Raw genomic sequence first — 22,170 nt, forward strand, 5'->3', positions numbered from 1 at the left:
TTTTTTAAAAACTTTTATTTATTTATGATAGGCACACAGTGAGAGAGAGAGGCAGAGACACAGGCAGAGGGAGAAGCAGGCTCCATGCACCAGGAGCCTGACGTGGGATTCGATCCCGGATATCCAGGATCGCGCCCTGGGCCAAAGGCAGGCGCCAAACTGCTGCGCCACCCAGGGATCCCTTCCTCTATGTTTAATATGAGCTACAAATTTGTTCAAATCCATATAAACTTGAACCTGTTTTCATTTAGAAGACATAAAGGATGCAATAATTAGGGATCATGTTTTGATACCATTTTCCATTGTGACCCTTGGTTGAACTATGGCCTCCAATAGTTGAATATTTTTATAGAGAGAAGAATAATACTTTTCACTCATATTGACCCATCATCTGATCTGATATATAGAATCAAAGGTAGTAAGAGTAAGCTAGTATTTAAAAGGATGGAAACTGGCCTGACTAAAGGTTAATTCACCTTTCATTTAATATAAAAATAGAGTTGTCTAAGTTAATATTTATTTCCAAGTTATTTTAATTGACACAAGTGAGAATTGAAGAATCTTGGGTTTGACTTTTTCTCTAGTTGATTATGACCGAATTATAGGTGCTCATCAGATGTATATCATTTGCTACCCTTCATGTCCCAGTCCTCTTTGGATACAGCAGGGCATGAGACTGGCTCTGGATGTTGGGTTGTGAGTAGAATTGGCATGGGTCACTTTTAGGTCAAAGCACAGAAGAAGAGGTGTGAATTCTTCATCTGTACTCTTTCGATATGGTAGAGGCTGCATTAGCTGTGTCCTTAAGTTTCCAAGAGTAGAAGAACCTCATTCCACTTCTCTCCACACACACAACTACATTGGGATACAGCATGAGAAAGAAAAGCATTGGTTATGTCACCAATATTTCAGAGCTTGTTTGTTACACCGGTATAATTTAGCCAATCCTCCATGATACAGTGATCCCGAGGCACTTGTGGGCTTTTTGTTTTTGTGCCTTCTCAGCATTAAAAAGAAAACAAGAATTGGAAATCTATCTCTTTACAAGTTGTCATGCAGAATTAGTCCTGGGGTCATTTATAAATCTTACATATGCAGATGAGAAAATACAGCATAACATTATATATGTGAATATTAAATTTTCTGTAGACAGTACCATTCAGAAAAAGATCAGATATCTTTTAGGTAGGAATAGGGATGGCCTGTGACTGTCTTGATATTGGGCTAGCTCTTACTAATCAGAAAAATAAGCTCCAATAAGGCTCACCTGATTTGCCGTATGGTGTTATTCCAGATAAAGTTCTTCAGTGTGAAGCTGAGTTCTTTAACCCCATTTTTCCAATGTACATCGATACCCCCTTGCTGCTCTGTGATCTCCACAATCACACACGTATCACCAGTCACTTCAATACACAGATTATGAAGTTACAAGTCTTGACTGTTTTATTCTCCAGTTATGTTAATGGGTGCTTGTTGCAGGGAAAGACAACTATGTGGAGAAGACATGAAAAAATGAGAGTAAAGTAGACACAGGCAGGATCAGCCTGCCTTTTTATTTAACTCTGAAACTCTGAGTACAACATAAAACTGTCATGAACAAGTGAACACTCAAAGCAGCAAATTTCTCGAGTGACATTTGAGATGACTCACAAGGTAGTTCTTTCAGTAAGTTAAAAGATAAAAATTTAACCACTAAAGCAATGCTTCATGTTGTCACTAATTGTGAAACATAAACTTAAAAATATGCTGAAGGTAGAAAAAGAAAGCAAATTGGTTTTCATTTTTGTCTACTCACACCATCCACCTATTAAATAAATTAGAGTGATTCAGTGGTCTACATACTGGTTTAGAAATATAAGTAACTCAACTGTTCAGAATAAGAAAATTTCACTAATTAAAATTTTTCCTATTTGGGGCACCTGGATGGCTCAGTTGATTAAGCATCTGACTCTTGATTTTATCTCAGGTCATGATCTCAGGGTCATGAGACAAGTCCAAGCCCCACCTTAGACTCCATGCCCAATGTGGAGTCTGCTTGAGGATTCATGTTTACCTCTGCCCCTTCTCTTGCTTGCATGTGTGCATTCTCTCTCTCTCAAATAAATAAGCATTTTTTAAAAAGATTTTATTTATTTATTCATGAGAGACACAGAGAGAGAGGCAGAGACATATAGGTAGAGGGAGAAGCAGGCTCTCTGCCGGAAGCCTGATGCGGAACTTGATCCCAGGACCATAGGATCATGACCTGAGCCAAAGGTAGACACTCAGGTGTCTGCCACTGGGCCACCCAGGTGCCCCTCAAATAAATAAATCTTTTTTTTAAAATAAGTTCTTCTATTTTAAGTAGAGGACATCTACAACACAGCATGTCAAAATTTATATAATTAGTACCATCGAAATAACTACTGCACATTTTATACCTGATTCATCCAACACCAAGAGGTCTTTCAAAACATTAAGTATGTGTTACTACAACTTGGAACTTTATGGCATTTACTTCTCAATAATTTAATCTTTTAATTTTGTATTGAGTTTTAAGTTACAGATTAAGATAAATAAGTACTTCAGGGTCAATCGATCAGTGAAGCACAAAGAAATTGAAAGAGAAGGTTGTAACTTCTAGTTCTACTGCCCTCACTGTAAACATTGAATGTTTAATATGAGCATCAGACATGACCACAAAGGAAACAATTTAAGTTGATATTTAATGTTTGATTTATCCTTAGATATAGTTTCAATTGCCTGCTATGAGTCAGAAAGAGTACTAGATGTAACAAGACTGATATTGATAGCAGAGAGTTCACACTGGTGGGAAGACAGGCAAGAAAACACATACAGTGAGTGTTCTGCAAAAAAGGTCCATTTAGCAGGCTACAAAATCCACAGGAAGAGCACCTGCCCTGGGTTTGGATGGGGATTAGGAGAAGGTGAGTAGGATGTGACAAGACAAAGATAACTAGGATGCTGGACAGAGACGAGAGGCTGGGTAACAATATGGAAGAGAGGGGAGTGGACGTGGTTGGAGAACTTCAAGGCAGAGGGCCTATATGCTGGCTATGTGACCTCCAACTAGTGCCGCTGAATGGGACTCTCAGTGTGGATCCAAAGGTACCTGTTCCCCTCTCATCAATGCAGGGCCACTAGCCACATTAATCCTTTGAAACTTGGCAAGTATGACTGAGAAATGGAATTTTAAATTTTATTCCATTTTAACTCATTAAAAAAATATTTTTGAGTATCCACCTGTGGCTAGTGGCTCTCCTACCAGACAGCACACCTATAGATTCTGAGTGCTGAAACTGGGGGGCAGAGTTGTTGAAGAGTTTTACACATCATGTTAAGTAATTTGGATTTTAGTCCAAAGGTAAAGGGGACTCAGTGATGAAGAATTTTAAGCAGGGAGTGGAGTGATGAGATTCCTTGAGAAAAGTCACTCCAGCAGCTGCGCTGTTTACAGGTGAAGAGGCTTAAGGTTCAGGAGAAAGAGCAGATAAGCTCGCAGAGTAAAACAGATAAAAATGATGAAGACAGTGTGAGGAGGAGGAGACAAACATGACCGGACGTGAGATTAAGCAACAATATGAAGAGCCAATTCCTGGTGTTGGGATTGAGCAGATAGAAGTAGGTGTTGGTCACCTGCATGAACAATAGGCATTAAGATTGTGAGGGGCTGCTGTGTTCCAGTGACATTGAGTTTGAGTTGCTTATGGGACGGTGACGCAGAAAAAATGCACAATAAGGTAGGTCCACTAGCCAACAAAGAGAGAAACAAAAATAGCACCTAAACATATTTTGTTATTATATTCATTGGCAGAAATTTGGTGACAATCTGTTGACATCTTGCAACCTCAAAGAATTCCAATTTAATTAAATGCATTTAATACTAAATGCTTGTAAATGGAATATAAAGAGGATCTTAAAAGTGCTTGCAAATTTTACTTTAAACATTATTGTATATGGTTTGAAAAGCATATTATTTAAACTCCCAGACTAGTTATACTCTGGATTGAGATTAGTAATTTCTCAAATGCCAAGTTACGGTGCCTTTCCAAAAATGCACTCTAGTGAACAATGTCCTGTATTATATAGGTTTTTTTATGTAGATTTAATTTTAGCATAACATGAATGTCCTTTTATTTGCCAATGTAATCAGTATGTACTCTCTTACAATCTCCCCTTCTTCCATACAAAAGAGCTTTATGGCTTCAGAATTCCTTCCAGAAATTTATAAATCCACTCCAAGTATCTACAGATAATAATTATGGCTCATATCAAAATATACAAAAAACAATAGGAAATATAATTTCAAATGTACACAGTGACTATGGCAGTGTCTGAAATTCCTATCTGAGATCTGAACAAAAACCCTGTAAGTTGAGATATGACCCACTCAACACATCTCAATCTTAGTCACAAATAATGAAATGATCATTGGTTTCAAAGGCCTCTTTGGGCTTTTGACATTATTTCTCCAATGACTTACATACGTCTTTGCAATTTCCATACCGTGTGTCTAGGTCTTGTATGGGGGTCCTTTAAATATAGGTCGCCCACCTCCAAATGATAACCTTGTTGTGTCCTAGAAGTGTGGGGAGGCAGTGTGGCACACAATATATCTTCACCATAGAAACAATGCTGGAAATGTTTGAGAGCTTCCCTGGGGTGAGGCACAAATGCTGACTTGCCATGTGGTCAGAGCTCCCAGCACTGCAAAACCAGAAGGCAGGTGGTTTGGGATCCTGAGACCTGGCATGCAGGAGGGATGAACCTCTTTCTCCCTTTCCCCCCCATATCCCCTCCTAGAACTGGCTCTTGGAGCTACCCCTTCTCCCAACTGGGCCACATCATGGTGAGAGGAAAGACTGTATACAAATTAAAAAAAAAAAAAAAAAAAAAAAAAACTTCAAGAACAAAGGCTACCCAGTGAATTGTTTTATGTAGATAATTATAATATTGGCCACTGTCTTCCAGAACAATTGCCTGCTGCTGGTCACACAGCTGTAATGAAGAGATCATGCTGTGAAGTGAAAAGTCTCCTTATCCTGTGGGATTAGATTTAGATTTGCCTTCTTCAGAAAGGTTTCCCATCACAGGGAGAAGAGAAAGAGCAAGATGCAGCAGAAGGAATTGTCTTGTTCTCCGTTTTGCTAGCCTGAAGAAAAGGTGCCTTTGCAGGAAACTCGGTTTGCAAACAATGAACATCTTTTGTGTTCCTTGTTGGCAAAGCAATTGATACTAGTTAGAGATTGGCTGGGTGCCACCATGCGAGCAGTTTGTCTTTTCTCTTCTGAAGGGTATAGTAGGAAGAACTGTAGTCCAGGCTTTTTTTATTCTTCTCTTATTATAGCCAACTTATTATACACTGTGACCAACTGTACTGCCATGCATAGGTCACATTTTAGAACATTATATGTATATCTATATCTATATCTATCTATATCTATATCTATATCTATATAGTATAATATAGATATAGATATAGATATATATAAAACAAAAATAAACCATTTGAGACATTTTTTAAAATAATAAGCTGGGAGAAGACAATTTCTTATAACCCATACCCCCTCCTTGCCCCTGCCCTGAATGTAATTCACATTTACCTCTTCCATCTTAAAAAAGAAACCAAACCCAAACATTATACTAGAGGCAGAAAGGTAATGGGGGTTTCTATGAACTATATAGTGCTGATGTGGATATTACAAAGATGGACTTTGTTGAGAGAACTCTCCTTTTTCCTGGGGAGCACACAAGAAATCCACAGCAGTCATTAAGTTTCTGTTAGGTTTGCTTCAATAAGAGTAAAAACTACTTACTGTTGAGTTGTATTTAAATTGTATGTGTTTTCTTAAGAAAGAGATGAACATCTACTACTAAAAGCACATTTCTCAGCTCCTCCCTGTCTTCTGTCTAAGGAAATGTGAATACTATATAGTGTATATACTATAAAGTGTACAACGTATATGACCATTGAAGATATTGTACAAATGATTTAATATTACAAGGTATCTAATAATAGACTTTGGTGTAATTAACAGAAGCAACAGAAGTTGAGGACCTTACAGATGACCACAGACAGCCTGAGGATGCAGAAGTGTGGCTCCCCTCCTCTCACAAAGGGGCCACCATGATGTCAGGGAGGTGCTGGGTAAATACACTCCCCAGACATTACTGTTTCTCATCTATGAGCGGTGATCTGGACTAACTCTGAGGAAAGTCCATTGTGAGTATCCCCTTGGACGTCCTTGGGTTTGGGATTGGAAGATGAACCCCATGCCTAGAAAGGAGGGAGAGGAGGTAAGCCATTTCCCCCAGATCTGAGAGGGATGTTGTTTGCTTGATTTCACATAGGGAAGGAAACATAAATCATCCTCCTTTGTAACAGTAAAATGAGTCCTGCAAAATAAACATACAAGCTTATGTTCCAAAAGGCAATAGCCAGCAACAGATGCAAAAAAAAGCCCAGCAAGAGGTCAACCAGAAAAGGTTTTGATCATTGTTGTACTGATTAATCGCTATCAATGCCAAGGGTGAAAGAAGAGCCTTTCATTTTAGCAAATATCCTTCCTGATGGCAGCAGAACAATCTTTTAAAGGACTATTACTTAAGTGTATTTTATTAAAATGTTCTAGAATATTTTGAAAATATAGAATTAATCAAAATAGTTTTTAACAATGGGATCATCGGATCACTGTTACTCCTTAAAGAACTCAAGAGTTGAGGGGCAGCCCCAGTGGCTCAGTGGTTTAGCGCCTGCCTTCAGCCCAGGGTCTGATCCTGAAGACCTGGGATCAAGTCCCACGTTGGGCTCCCTGCATGGAGCCTGCTTCTCCCTCTGCCTCTCTCTCTCTCTCTCTTTCTCTCCTGAATAAATAAATAAAATATTTATATATATAAAAGAAAGAACTCAAGAATTGAGAACATAAAGTGATCCTACTACAGTCTACTGAAGATTTTAATTTAACTATCCAGGAATACACATTTGTGAAACGTTCTCAACAAAAGTAAGAAATAAACTTGAGGCAAAAAGATGTATTTTACTTCTCTTAGTCAAATTTTATCTCCGAATAGAAAGACAGAAAGATAAAGGATTTAATAAAAATTTTAAAAATGTAAATAACAAAATCGTTAGCAACTTAATTAGGACTGCTCATGAGTAACTGAGAGCTAAGATTATATATTGACTTATTCTTCCATTTATATGTGTGTATGACAATTCATTTAACCTCTATTTTATTTTTTTAAAGATTTTACTTATTTATTCATGAGAGACACAGAGAGAAAGTGAGAGAGAGAGGCAGACACAGGCAGAGGGAGAAGCAGTCTCCATGCAGGGAGCCCATTGTGGGACCCGATCCCAGGTGTCCAGGATCATGCCCTGGGCTGAAGGCGGCGCTAAACCACTGCGCCACCCAGGGATCCCCTAATCTCTATTTTAAAAGCTGATTTGTTTTGCTGTAAAAGAACGCATGCTCATTCATGAAAAGAAATAAAGGAGAATAAGAAAAAAATATGATTCATAGTTTTGGCATGTGAAGACATTGCAAATAGTGTGGCCTGCTTTGTTTTCTTTATGTGCATATATTTGTGCATATTTATGATATAGTCATCTGTATGCACGCACGATTTTGTTTTCTTCCTTTTGTTTCTTTCATACCCTTTTTGTTTAAACATTAAAATATATTTGATAAGACTTTAATTTTTTTCTGATGATAAATATGTTCATTATTTTGTTTAAAAACTATGGGAATTTCTATAAGGAAGATTTAATAGTTGTCATTAATTCTATGACAATGGAGTTAACCACATCTGGTGTAGATCACTTTCACCCATAGTCCACGTACATCCAGCCATCCATTCAGATACATTTTCGGGGAAGCCGTTATGTTCCAGGCTCTGTTGTTTGTACTACAAACACAGCAACGGATGAAACAAAAATCCTTGTCCTCACAGAGCTTTACATTCTAGGCAAGTGAAACAGAAAATAAATTAATTAAGTGTGCCATTTGTCTGATGGTGAGAGGAAAAGAAGACACAGGGTAAGTAGGATGGCTTGCAATTTAAAATAGGCTGGTCAGGAGAGAATTCACTGAGATGAGAACATTTGAAAAAGACAGAAAAAAAGGAGAAAGTAGGGGAATAGGGAGATGACTATTTGGCAGAAGAGCAAGTGCAAAGGTCCTGAGGTAAAAGGTTAGCCAGTGAATTCTAGGAATAGCAAGAGGACAGAGCATAAAAAACTGAGAGTGTATAAGTTGAAATCTTTATAAAGGGCAAGGGCAGTAAGATCCTCTTTCTTTTTCTCTAAATGAGATGGGAAGCCACTGGAGAATGTTGAGCAAAGAATTGCCCTGACCTAGCTTATGTTTTAAACAGTGCATTCTGGGGGCAACTGGGTGGCTCAGTTAGTTAAGTGCCTGACTCTTGATTTTGGCTCAGGTCATGATCTCAGGAGCCTCATGTTGGGCTCTGCCCTGGGGGCGGAGCCTGCTTAAGACCCTTTCTCTCTCTCTGCCCACAACTCCCACATACATTCTCTTTCTTCATTCTAAAAATAATTAATAATAAAAAATAATGAACAGTCCATTCTGGAATCTCCACATACAGAGGACTTGAAGGAGTCTATTGTGATCGTCTGTGTAAGAGATGATGGTGGGCTGGACTAGAGAATTAGTTGATAATTAGAATTAGTGATAATTAGTGATAATTAGAATTATCACCTTTATTAGTAAAGGTGATATAAAGTATATGCCTGCCTTTGGAAAGTCCAGACAACAGGATGGACTAATGGAGGGAGTGAGAGAAAGTGGAAAGTTAAAGGTGAATCCACCTTTGGTCTCGGCATCTAGTAGAATGTTTTCGCATTTTCTGAGATGATAAGGACTCAGGGCAGGACAGGTATGTGTGGTGGGGACATCTAATTCAGTTTTAGCCATGCTAAGTTAAAACTGATGTGTGAATCTACAGTTGAGGGGAGTGGTCCAATAGGAGATAAAGCTCTGATGATTGTCAGAATATTTTCAGTATTTAAGGACATGTAATAGGATGAAATGACAGGTGGGTTGGGGGGCAGTTTCTTTTGGGAAAAGAGGAAAAAGAGAAATGCATAGGAGTGATTAACAACAGAAGACCAGGGATAGTGGTCAGGTAGGATTTTATCCAATCACAAGGCTAGCCTAAAAGAAAGAAACATCCTGTAGTTTTGGATTTTTAATATTTTGATGGACTTTTCAGAAAGTCACTCGAAGTTATCTAGATGACATAGTGGTTTCCAAATATGGTGTAGAGACCTCTGGCGAGTGCCTCAAATAATACACACTGAGGATCAGAAAGAAAGCATCAGACATCATCCTTACAAGAAGTTAAAGTCTAAGATATCTTGTAATAATAATAACATTAGATTGGGGATCCCTGGGTGGTTCAGCGGTTTAGCGCCGCCTTCAGCCCAGGGTGTGATTCTGGGGACCTGGGATCGAGTCCCACATCAGGCTCCCTTCACGGAGCCTGCTTCTCCCTCTGCCTCTGTCTCTGCCTCTCACTCTCTCTCTGTATCTCTCGTGAATAAATAAATAAACTCTTAAAAAATATTAATAATAACTTTAGATTGTGTGCTTTATGTGAATTGACAGTGATACGTGCATATATATGCACATCTGAAACCATTTTTGAGGCAAGAGGTTTAAAATGCTTGGAAAACACTTTTACTGTAGTGATAGGATCAGTGCCAAGCTGAAAGGATATTTTCGCTGTTTATTTGTGTTATGGAGCATCTGGATGCACAATGCCATCCTCATATTTGGATCCGTGGGTTAAGAGGCCAGCAAGTGACCACCCACGTGGCCCCAGCGGGGGAAGGTCCCTCATGTGAGCACTAATGTTCATATCTAGTACTTTCCCCACCTCCCGGCCCAGGCTCTGGAGACCCTGGCCTGGGCTTGGACTCCATGCCCGGGTCACACACTCACTGGGGGCACCCTACAGAGCCTCGGTGGGCCCCAGCCCCTAGGCAAGAGGAATATCAGCTGCATGGTGAAATCAGAAAGCCTGAGAATATTGGCCTGCCTCCCTTTGTTGTGTTTCTTTGCAATTATTTCATCTGAGAAAGACTCTCTACGCTTCCACATTTGTCCTCTGAGGAGGGGGCCCGGCCCAGCAAAGTCCGGAGGCTGCTTACAAACCCTGCACGCGACTCTGTGATCATTTCTTGCCATTTATTTTTGTTGAAGTTATGTACCTTTGATTAAACCTGGCAGAGCATTTTAGAAGCCACTGATACACATCAAAGAAGTTAGCTCTCCTAGATCAAAATAGACTGAAGGCCTGGCCTAAACCAGCACTGTTTGAACAGTGAGAGCAGTCCGCAGCGGGAGGCAATTGCTTTTGGACAAGAATCAGGAAAGAACCAAATGGATTTCCTCTATTTTTTTCCTTCATTAGTAACATGGCAAATGCCTTCCTCCTATCAGATGAGAAGTCCGTATTGGATTTTCATTCAAAAACCTGTTTGGGAGGTAGAATTTGAGGCGGAAAATGTAAGCAACCTTCTAACTTATTTGAGTTTGTCCTAGGGGTAAACCTAATGTATGTCAGACAAGTAGAATAAATACTTTTATTATTCCCTTTATTTTTTATGTAACTGTAGCCCAGAGCCCAAAGATGTTTGACGGATGTGGGTTTACGCTGTCTTCTTTTGGTGATCTAGGCACAATGAAAGGGAACCTATAGACACATCATAAATAGGATCGAGTGGCAAAAATTATACACATAGATATGCTTTTGAGAACTTTTTTCAAAAGGTATTTTGCGAGAATGAAGCAGCTTCGTTTCTATATAATCCATCTTTCAAGGATGAGCACCAGGGTCATTACAGGCATTCAATAAGTATGTGTTTAGACTCCTTTAAATTGCCTAGTTCTAAATCATGTCTAATCTGAATAAATGTATTACATAGACCATACATCATCTATTTAAAAATAAATTGAGTCAAACTGGTAGAAGGATAAGTCCAATGATCAGAATGAAACAACCAATAATCAATAATTCTGTTTTTACTTTTGCAACGGCTAACAACCAGTAATTCTGTTTTGATTTTTTTGGAAACAATGAGATTTCTAGATGCTGAGAGATAATAACCTCATTTGTTCTTCACCATCGCTCTGTGATGTCGCCATGGTTATTGATCCCTGTCTACAGATGAAGCCACTGAGGCCCTGAGAGTAGATTAACCAGCCCGTGATCAATCAACTGTGTGAATCAGGGATCAGCAAAGTGCTTCTGTAAAGGGCCAGATAGTGAATATTTTAGGCTTTGTGGGCCATATGGTTGCTGTTGCAACAATTCAAGTCTGCTGCTGTTGCAGGAAAGCAGCCATAGACCATGCATAAATGAATGAGTATGGCTATATTCCAGGAAATTTTATTTACGGACACTGAAATTTGAATTTCATATAATTTTTGCCTTGAAATACTGTTCTTTTTATTTTCCCCCAGCCATTAAAAAAATGCAAAACCCATTCTTAGTTTGAAGTTCAGGCTCAATGGGGTGGTGAGCTGGATTTGGTGCACAGGTGATAGTTAACCAATCCCCGATAGAGCGGTAGGGTCAGGACTCAAATCTAGATCTTCTCTGACAACTCATGTTTTTTCCACCTCGCTATGTGGCTTTGTTTCATAATTGAGGAGGGACCCTACTCAGAGACTTGAAATCTGGAGAGTTTTACTGCTGTTCCTACTTGAAATTAAGTATAAGACTCAAACATTAAGCTTTAGCATCCAAAGAGAGAGAGAGAGTAATCACAGGCAGCAGAGCAATTAGCAAAGAGAGAGCCAATAGCAAGCCCAACGAACACTTCATTGTCAGCTAGAGGGTTTGGCTAAAAGTAAATTTAATACTCATTAAAAAATGAACATTGCTTTAATGCCACTTCAGAGGCTGGTAAATTGTAGCTAGCTCTAAGCAATTCAGGAAGCAGTCCCAGTTCAAGGCTGACATCTATTTACAAGCAAATCCTTCACAAGGCAGAAAGATTGGGAGAAGCCCCATCTTGGAAAGGTTAGGTGTCCCCTGAAACATTCCAGACTTGGAATTCTGCTTCCCACAAAGTGAAGTAGGCATGGTCATGAACAGAACAGAGAGTAGCCGTTGATTCTACAGAAAGGCTGGCAGGTGAACCTCACATAGTATGGCCCCACCGAGAAAAAGTTTTGAGAATTGCACCTGCCTATAAAAATAGTGATTAAAAACACACTCCTATCCAGGTACATTTCATCATTTTTATATTTGTTTTCCTCCTCCCATGCCATGATTTACAACCACCCCTCTGAAGCATGAAGCTGAAATCTGTCTCCTTAAACATCTCTTCCCTGAGTGATTTTGTTGGGATAGAGATATTCATAAAAAGTTGAGCAATTGCTCGTGTGCTGTGGAGTAAAACCGTCAGTGTGATTTAAAAATACATATTATAGAAAATAAGAAAATGCACTTTCAAAACCTTGTCATTTCATCTTCTATGGTGAAAGAAGGCAGTGACGTGGAGAGTCCAAAATAATAAAAAGGCTTGGTTAATTGCGAGGCACTTACAATGCTCAAACCGTACCTGTGCCAGAAGAACTAGCAAGTATTTGGGTCTCTCAGATCTAACATAATAGGTGCTGGTTGCCCAACTGATAAATGATCTCAGAAAAATTGTACTTGAGCAGGTAAATTAGTGAGGACATGAAAGAAACGGGATGAGGGACTAGCCACATATATGTGGGGGGATACTTTTCATTTTTCGGATTTTAGATGCAGGAGGTCAATCAGCTTTTATCATCCTCGTTTTCCTTATGCTTTGGCTGGTTTTATGACATCATAGAATTAGCCTAAAAACATGAAATGCTGGGCTTGTCTTTACATTCCTAGTAGTTTTATACTTGCCTATAATCCATAGTTGAAGAACATTCTCAGCCCTGGGGTTTGTATATGTACACATAGCGGTCTGTGGGACATTCTTTCATCAGAATGGCATTAATATATCTTGTCTCATAATGAATATTCCATTCTGCACTACCCTTTGAAGGGGAAATGCATATTAATGCACTAGGTGAGTGGATGAGGGAGGAAAGGAAAAAGAAACACATGATCTGCAGAGGAGAGATGATTTTACTCTTGTAATCTAGATAGATGATGATGATAGATAGATGATAGATAGATAGATAGATAGATAGATAGATAGATAATGATAGAATCTCAATACATCCCTTAAACATAGAAATATGTATTTGAAGCTTGATAAATAAGTCTTCCCAATCTTTTTTTTTTCATGAAGCACACAAAAAAATGATAATATTATTTAAATTCGCCATGGTAAACCAGAAAGAGTTTGAGAATATCTATTTGGGGATTGGTTACCAATATTCTTTTAATTTACTTATATTGTAAAATTGTGGTAAGAGAAATAAAATGGAAAGTATTAGAAAAGATATCCTTTTTAAGTCAAACTTCCAATACAATTATGTCAAAATATTTAAAGAGAAATTTGAGTTTGCTTCTGCAAATATGTCTCTTTTTTTACCAGGTTGTAATCTTGAAAGGGCTATGCCTACTTCCTAGCCAATGCTTTGCAATGATGGTTCCTTCAAATTCTTGGTATTTGTGACCTATTAAATACATGTAAATGAGTACATAATGTATTTATTTAAAATATTTTATTTATTTATTTTTAGAGGGAGAGGGATTGCGTTCAGAGGAAGGGACAGAGGGAGAAGGAAAGTCTTAAGCAGACTCCCCACTAAGCACGGATCCCGACGACTCTGTGGATTTCACTACTTGAGATCACAACCCTGAGATCATAACCTGAGATCATGACCCTGATATGAAGACATGAGTCAAAACCAAGAGTCTGACGCTTTAACCAACTGGGCCACCCAGGCACCCCTAAAACATCTTTAAAACCTTTCAGTTATAGCAGTTGACTTTTCAAAAGGCTCTAAGGATCCTTTTTTTTTTTTTAATTTTTAAAGAAGGGCAGACTGCCACATGCAGTGCCTCATTTGGATGTGTCTGGAGTCTTGGAAGCTTGACTACCCTACGTTCTCCTATAAATGGACCTTGAGAGCTTGCTTGAAGATTCTAGCAGAGGAACACACCTACTTTTATACCCTCGACCCAAGAATGATCCCCTTCTGTCTAGGAAAGTCCTCCACTTGGACCAAGTATGCAGCCTCAGGAGGATGCACACAGAGCAATGAGAGAGGAAGGGACACCTGTCTAGCCAGCCAGATCAGCCTAATCAACCCTGGCAATCAACAGGGTGACAGATGTCACAGCCAGATCACCCTCACATCCTATGGATCTTTTTGAAGGACCAGTTTTTCTTAAATTATCAATTATATTGAAATTTCTTGAGATAATGTCTTCCGATTTCAAATCCAAGTGAACTTTTTCTGTATCAATTATTTTAGTAAAAATGAAGCACTAATTTGCAAACCATGCCACATCTGTTAAGGTAGTCACTCTATGGTAGCTTATATGTCAACAAAAGGTATATTCAGCAAATGGACATGAGTATACAATATACATTTTTAACGAGAATTCAGGGCCTTTTTAGGTATGCACCAACCAGTAGCTCCTCCCCTTTCAGCCGATTCCGCATGTCCCACCAACAGGACATATTTTGGAATGAATGCCATATATTTTGTACACTTGATACATTAACTCTAGAAGACCATGGTCCCCTGGTCAGTAATGAGCAACCACGGACTATGTGGCTGGTAGAGATGCATATGTCTGGGAGCTTAAACATCTTCTTGGTTATGCTCAGCTATCTTAGTAGGCAAGGGTACCGTGTTGCTCATGGTCTTCTTTTACTGTGGGCTCTTTGAGTGGCCTTTAAACAGCCTACCAGAAGGCCCAAGGAAACAAGTGGCATATGCTTACCCAGCCCTGGCCAAGGCTACACTTAGGTCCCTCTCAACTTTCCAACCTCCCAAGCAAAAGAACCAATCACCAGTCTGGAATACCCCTTTCTATCCTCCGGTATAATGAGATTCTGAGGGTCTGCAAGTTAACTGAAAGTCTCTATAAAAAAAGATGTGCTACCAACCAAGCAATCAACATTAATGATAAAGCAAAGGCTTTCTGGGCAGCCCTGGAACTAAGAGTCCTTTCCATGCAGGAGAGAGCCGACTCCTTATCAGCAATTACATTGCAAATTATTTATGTTGACCATACTCTCAACCAAGGAAGGTATGGTTGTTTATTCCTGGGTTTTTTCACCTGCTTATCCTACCATGGGGCAATTGTGGAAACAAAATAACAGCTTGATCAACATCACATACACAAGCTAAAGCCCCAGATTAGGCTTGTTTGTTCATTTTTACACATTGCTAATGATTGGAAAATGCTTTTCTTGTATATAAAGGGATTTTTGTTCTGATTTACTAACATTATAGAAACTGTAAGCTTATCATTATATTATGAAGATCTCAAAAATATCTCTTAAATGCAGATCTCCCTTGACTTATGATGGGGTTACATCCTGACAACCCACTGTAAGTTGAGAATACATAAATTGATGCACTTATCAACCTAAGCTACCAAACATCATAGTTTAGCCTGGTTTACCTTAACATTCTCAGAATACTCACATTAGCTTATAATTGGGCAAAATCAGCTAACACAAAGCCTAAGTGATGATAAAGAGTCGAATATTTTATGCAATTTATGGACTCTTGTGCTGAAAGTAAAAAACAGAATGGTGGGCTGGGGACAGAATGGCTGTAAGTATGTCCATTGTTGAACCTCCTGATATCCTGGCTGACTGGGGGCTGTGGCTGCCACTGCCCTGCATCAGGGGAGAGGATCATACTGTATATCTCTAGCCCCAGAAAAGATCAACATTCAAAATTCAAAGTACAGTTCCTACTGAACATATAATTTTCATATCACAAAAAGTCAAAAAAACGTTAAGTTGAAGCATCGTAAGTCAAGAACCGTCTATGAATTACATCTGTCTAAACGTCACTTTACCCAGAGACTGTTCATAGAAGTTTCACTTTGGCCTTAGTCAATGTATTATATTTAGAATTAGACATTTAAAAAGTGTATGTTTTGCATCAGGTAAAGATTAGATCATTTATAATTCCAATTGCAGGAATTTGTTTTTTAGTGTTTTTTTAAATAATCATTAATATATGTAAACTACTTGTTAAAAACAGTCTCCATTCTTCAGAAGCTTAAAAAAGTCTTTTTAAAAAATATTTTATTTATTTATTTTAAGAGAGAGAGAGAGCATGAGCAGGGGGAGGGACAGAGGGAGAGGGAGAAGCAGACTCTCTGCTGAACAAGGAGCCCAACACAGGGCTCGAATCCAGGACCCTGGGATCACGACCTGAGCCGAAGTCAGATACATAACTGACTAGAACCACTCAGGGGCCCTAAAATACTCTGCTGGTAGAAAAGTTAGGACCAGTTTGACAGTATGAGATTTTAGGTAAGATCTATGAGACCAGGACAATTTGGGGACATCTAATCCAGCCTGACAAAGCTGAAATCTTTAGAGAGCTACTTGTCATGTCTGAGTGGTCATCACAGGGACCAAAATGAGCTGAAAGAGCCCAAACTATAAGGCTACCCTCTAGTTATTTGGTTACTTAGATACATCCATAAGTAACATAAGCAGTAGTATTTAATAAAAGAGAAAGCAAATTAAAAATGAGTTGGATTGATAAATGTGATTAACCCAATTTCAATTTCAAGGCTTTAATATTTTAATAGGCTTAAGTCTTTTGTTCTCAGTCACATGCATAATTACTTTTTCTCATTCCTTTGAATTAACAGCAGAAAAATCTCAATAATCTCTGTAGAAAAATACACAGTCGGAAAAACTGATCTGAGTGAGTATAATTGTTATCAAAGTTCTGCGGTTATGTTATATATGGCCGACTGTAAAAAAAAAGCATTTATAATCACGCTGGCTATGGTGAGAAGGAAATACATTGTTTCCTTCAAGTATGATTATGCTGGAGCAAAACAAAGTTTATCTAGTTCGTCTTTAACTCCAGTGGTTTGTGTCAAAATTGAAACAGGAAAAAAAGAAGAAAGTTTTCAGCATATAAATCCCATGATGCAGGCTGACTCCCACACAACAATCTCCCCCTCCCCACTTCTTCTTAAGTACAGGGTATGTTCCTAGAAAAGAGGCAAAATTCAATTAGTAATTAGTCTTTGCAAGCATATTTAGACAGTTTGCTACTGTTGTCAAATTTAGACATTCTCAATAAGAGCATGAAGAGTAGCTTCAAAATACATCTTTTACCACAGAAAAATTAGGCACATAAATAAATAATAAACTCACTCCTAATCTTCTCTAGAGGACAACTTCTTAAAGAGAACAATGAAGAAAAACTATTTATCCAGGATTATTTTGTACTTGTGTGTTACATATGTGTGTGCGTGTGTGTGTGTATAAATCAGCCTTTCACCCTACACCTCAGGGCAAGAATTGCCTAATTTGGGGATGCGTTGGTGGCTCAGTGGTTGAGCATCTGCCTTTGGCTCAGGTCATGATCCTGGGATCGAGTCCCACATCAGGCTCCTTGCATGGAGACTGCTTCTCCCTCTTCCTATGTCTCTGCCTTTCTGTGTCTCTCATGAATAAAAAAAATAAAATCTTAAAAAAAAAAAAAGAATTGCCTAATTTGATGTTAGAAGCACTCACTTTCCAAGGAGATCCCCATGTGCTGCCTCTCCGCCCTAAGGCATGGTTAAAATGTGGATTTGCCAAGCATCCATGTTTGTTTCGCAGTTAAGGGATTATCACTCTGGCCATGTTTCCCCCTCATTCTGCCAGAGAGCTTACCCGAGACCTGAGAAGCAAGGGAGGAGCCAGCATTTGTCCACAATAATTTGGGAGATTCTGTGACCTCACTCAGAAACCTTAAAACATTCATGGCTGGGCACCTGGGTGCCTCAGTGGTTGAGCATCTGCCTTTGGCTCAGCTTGTGATCCCAGGGTCCTGGGATGGAGTCCCACATCGGGCTCCCTGCAGGGAGCCTGCTTCTCCCTCTGCCTTTGTCTCTGCCTCTCTCTGTGTTTCTTATCAATAAATAAATAAATAAAATCTTAAAAACAAACAAAAAACCCAAACACTCATGGCTTCTGGGGGGCCAGGGAGTGAAGGGTAGGGAGGGGTTGAGATTACTCAGAGCTTCTTTCCCAGGAAGCACAGGTATCTAAACATTAGCAAGGGCCATTCGGTCTTAATAATGCCTTTGCCACTTTTTGTCAAGGTGAATACAGTTCTAGAACACTTAATTATATGCAATAATTCATTCCTATTCTTTTCTTCCCTTTTTTCTTTTAGCCTAAAACCTTCCTCTAGAGAAACAGGACACACTAAACACTGATGAATGTGATCCAAACACTTTGGATCCCCTGGAGAATTTTTCAAAATACCGGTGCCTGGGGCCAACCTCCAGAGGTTTTGCTTTGATGGGTCTGGGGTGAGCCTGGGTATGAGGATTTTTTAAAAACTCCCTCAAGTGATACACAGCCAAGATTGAGAATCACTGCTCTTTGGAGGAAAACAAAAACAAAAACAAAAACCAAGGCTAGGAGTGAGAAGAGTTACATATGAGTAAATCAACACGATCCAATGTTCTATCACCAAAAGAGAAAGACACCCATTGCTACAAGGGTAAATGACAGCCCAGTCACCTTAATTCAGAATTTCAGCTTTGTTCACTGTTTCACAGTCTCTGTGTTATTAATTTTCTGTTTCATAAACCTGACAAACATAATTGTTAATTACATAGCATACACTCCACCCTCACAGTGCTGGTTTCTCTCAGAACCCTCAACTGATATAAAGCTATAGTGCAAGCCCCACTATATTAAATTTCAATTTAATTATCTTTATTATAGCATCACCTCCTAGGAGGAAATGATTAACCCTGAGACAGACTTAAAATAGAAGAGAAAGGTATTGCAGTGAGCCTCACCCTAAAGCCCTGTGCTACTATACAGGCTGCATTTGCAGGCACAAAAGCAACAATAAAATGGTTGAAAAAAATGAGCTTCTTTTCCACTTTCTCTGATCCCTGCATTGTGATCCCTCAAAAGTCCCCACTGGCACACATGAGTGAATGACATAAAAAAAAAAATGGGACTTTAACCCACAACACACACAAACACACAGGCACACTTTAGTTAACAGCAAAGAATGATTCCTGAATAATCAGCACAGGAGAGAGTACATGGACAGTACATGTTCATTATTTAATATTAATCTTTCCTAGTTAAACTTTACTTAGTACTATGTAATCTTAAAAAAAGCTGAGGGAAAAAAAAAAGCTGAGGGTGTTTTACTTTTAAACATTACTTGACGTGACTTTTAGTAAGAATCTCTTTAACCTTGGTTTGCAAATTAAAAGAGCTAGAAGCTTGCAAGGTTAGTCAAAATAATTGTTTCCTTAAATTAACACTAAAGGGGCTTGAATCCCATGCCACTATGATATTAGGTGACTTCGAAGAAACAGATGAGGAAATGGGACCACGGGGCATTGAGACTCCATGTTATTGAAGCAAAACCGTGAAAGGAATTTTATTATCATTAATTAAAGCATTTATGTAGCAAGTATTTACAGAAAGTATTTTGAAATCAAATCCTATCAGGAGTGGACTAGCACCATTCCACGGATATTTCTCCTCGTTCTTGTCTTTGTTCTTTTAAACGTGGTAAGGAGGGATGCCTGGGTGGCTCAGTGGTTGAGCATCTGCCTTTGGCTCAGGTCTTGATCCCAGGGTCCTGGAATCGAGTCCCACATCAGGCTCCCGGCATGGAGCCTACTTCTCCCTCTGCCTATGTCTCTGCCTCTGTGTGTGTGTGTGTGTGTGTGTGTGTGTGTGTCATGAATCAATAAATAAAATCTTAAAAAAAAAAAAAAACATGGTAAGGAAATTCAGGCACAGAGAAATCAATTGATCCAAATCGCTAACAATGGTGCCCAACATAGGCACAGACAATGCCATGGAAACTTGAACTCTTTGATGAATGGAGAATATTTTATGTAGCTAAGGGTCCAGCTTGTGCCTAGGTTGAACTCGCTACAGGATGCCGACACATTTGGTTTGGTGGGGATGTGGGAGGGGCAAGGTAAGATCTAAGAAGGCTCTTTGGTAAGAAGGCATCTTGAGGGAGAACACGCTGAGACATTTAAGCAAAGAGCCAGTCTAGGGGGAGAGTGTTTTGAGTACACTGTGTGCCTGTGACTCATATAACCACCACCTTCAACCCAAGGGAGGAGTTGCAATAAAAAGTCATACTTGAAATAGAGATGTTACAAAAATTTCCATAACAGATTGGAGTGATGGATGCTTTATCTATTTGGGATTCTTCTAACAGAACAGAGATGACCAGAAAAGATAGCTTTCCAGAATTTGCAGCCACAGTACAACGAGGGAAGTAGGAAGGGGCTTCGTGTCATCACTGAGTCCTGCTTTCCATGAGTTTTAACGTATTTGATGGAATAAGATGGTGGGAAATGGGGAGGGACTGTAACCGGAGTGCCAGGCTAATAGGGAAGAGATGAGACATGTCAGCTGTTTATTTTTACCATCTGTTTATATGAACAGAATAAAGATAAATGATTAGAGTCTGAACAAAATTCTTGCATCATAAATTAGCAGCCTCTGTAGCCTGAATATACAATCTTTATACTCTTATACTCTCTGTTCCTTGTTAGAATTTAGTACAACATGTTGCCAATGGAAGTTTAATAATATTTGCTCACTGAGACCTGTATGCACGATCAAAGTCCCGTGAGTCCCCGTTTGGGTATTTCCCATCTGTATTCTCAGATTCTGCATGGTTTTACAAAATTCACTGGTCAGGGCTCAGTCAGGAAAACAGAAACAACTTTAAGAATTTCAAATGGAGCTAACAGGACAGGAAATTGGTCACTAAATATTGGAGAGGTTAAAGGAGTAAGGCAGGAGGGTTTGATTAGTAACTACAAGACAGCACTTCCACTCCACCGGCAGGAGGAAAAGAAAAAGTACTATCCAGGAGCCCATGGTCACTGCTGTGGCACCTGCTGGATAATCTCCCGCTGCTGGGGAAGCCACTGCCACTGCCACTTCTCTCCAAGACCAGGAGATTAAGCTCATTCTTTGGCTGCTGCCACCAGAAGAGCCGCCTGAAGCAAAAAAAAGGAGAGAAAATGTCCTCTCTCTTATTCCCACCTTCCAATCTCCTGCTAAGGCCTCCTGCTAGAAGAACAGAAGGAAGCCGCTTGGTAAGGGAGTCTGTTAAATAAAGTTTGCAGACTTCCACCCTTCTTGTAAAAGAACACAGATGCCTGGGAACGGACCTGAGAGTCAACAGACAAGCAGCCAGCAAACTGGCCATCCAACGCAGCTCAGAGCAAGGAGGGAGCTGACAATCCTGTGGATGTCCCTCCAAAGAGATTAAATTCCATTGCCCAAGGGGATCTTTTGGTAGAGATTATGCAGCGATTGCCTCACAGTGTAATAGGAAAACCATCCAGTTCTTTTTTTTTTTGCTTTGTGATCTATAGACTTTGCTTTAAAACACTTGCTTCTATTGTCTCAGATTTTGGTTGGAAAACATTTATGAAAACAATCAACAATACGTATAATATATTACAATCTGTAATGCACTCAATATAATTTATTAGACCGTTAACTGGCACGAGGATTACCTGCAAACACTCATATAAGAAAGACAACGCCAACAAAGAAATCGAATGCCTGACACGGGGCCAAATGCGGCATCTGAGGATGAGATTTGATGGAAATAGCTTATGAAAATTCACTCCCATTAGAGAACGGCTTTTTTTTTTTTTATGTCAGCTCAATAACTTCCAGGAAATAAATGAAGACATTTTAAAAATCAAAGTGATATAATCGTGTAAGTGGAGCTTTATAAAAATTGATAATGGCACAGCATACCAGCTCCAAAGTATGACAACATTAACCACATCAGGAGAAAGTAATGAATTGTAATAAGTCTGGAAACAAGCTAAGAAGTAATTAATATCTCTGAATCAGTTTCGTGAATCTATTATCTTAATTTTGTGGTATTTTGAATAGAATGAAAAATATTGAGTAACAAAAGCAAGATGTTAACTAAATGCTGGTGATTTCTGAGACTTGTGTTGACACACATA

General features: G+C 39.1%; 1 long non-coding RNA gene across 12 annotated transcripts in view; it reads right to left on the minus strand.

The window, feature by feature from the left end:
• LOC112657565 (uncharacterized) overlaps positions 1-22,170 on the minus strand; it is a 319,254-nt gene that overhangs the window by 15,403 nt on the left and 281,681 nt on the right. For 9 of the 12 annotated variants that reach the window (XR_007408364.1, XR_007408363.1, XR_007408374.1 and 6 more), the window contains one exon: positions 1,268-1,489. This is a non-coding gene — a long non-coding RNA (uncharacterized LOC112657565). Of the gene's footprint in view, positions 1-1,267; positions 1,490-17,773; positions 21,776-22,170 lie in introns of those variants that run through there. The other 3 variants (XR_007408370.1, XR_007408373.1, XR_007408369.1) reach the window with 1 other exon arrangement.

Source organism: Canis lupus, chromosome 35 (genome assembly GCF_003254725.2).
Source record: "Canis lupus dingo isolate Sandy chromosome 35, ASM325472v2, whole genome shotgun sequence".
Classification (NCBI taxonomy): domain Eukaryota; kingdom Metazoa; phylum Chordata; class Mammalia; order Carnivora; family Canidae; genus Canis; species Canis lupus.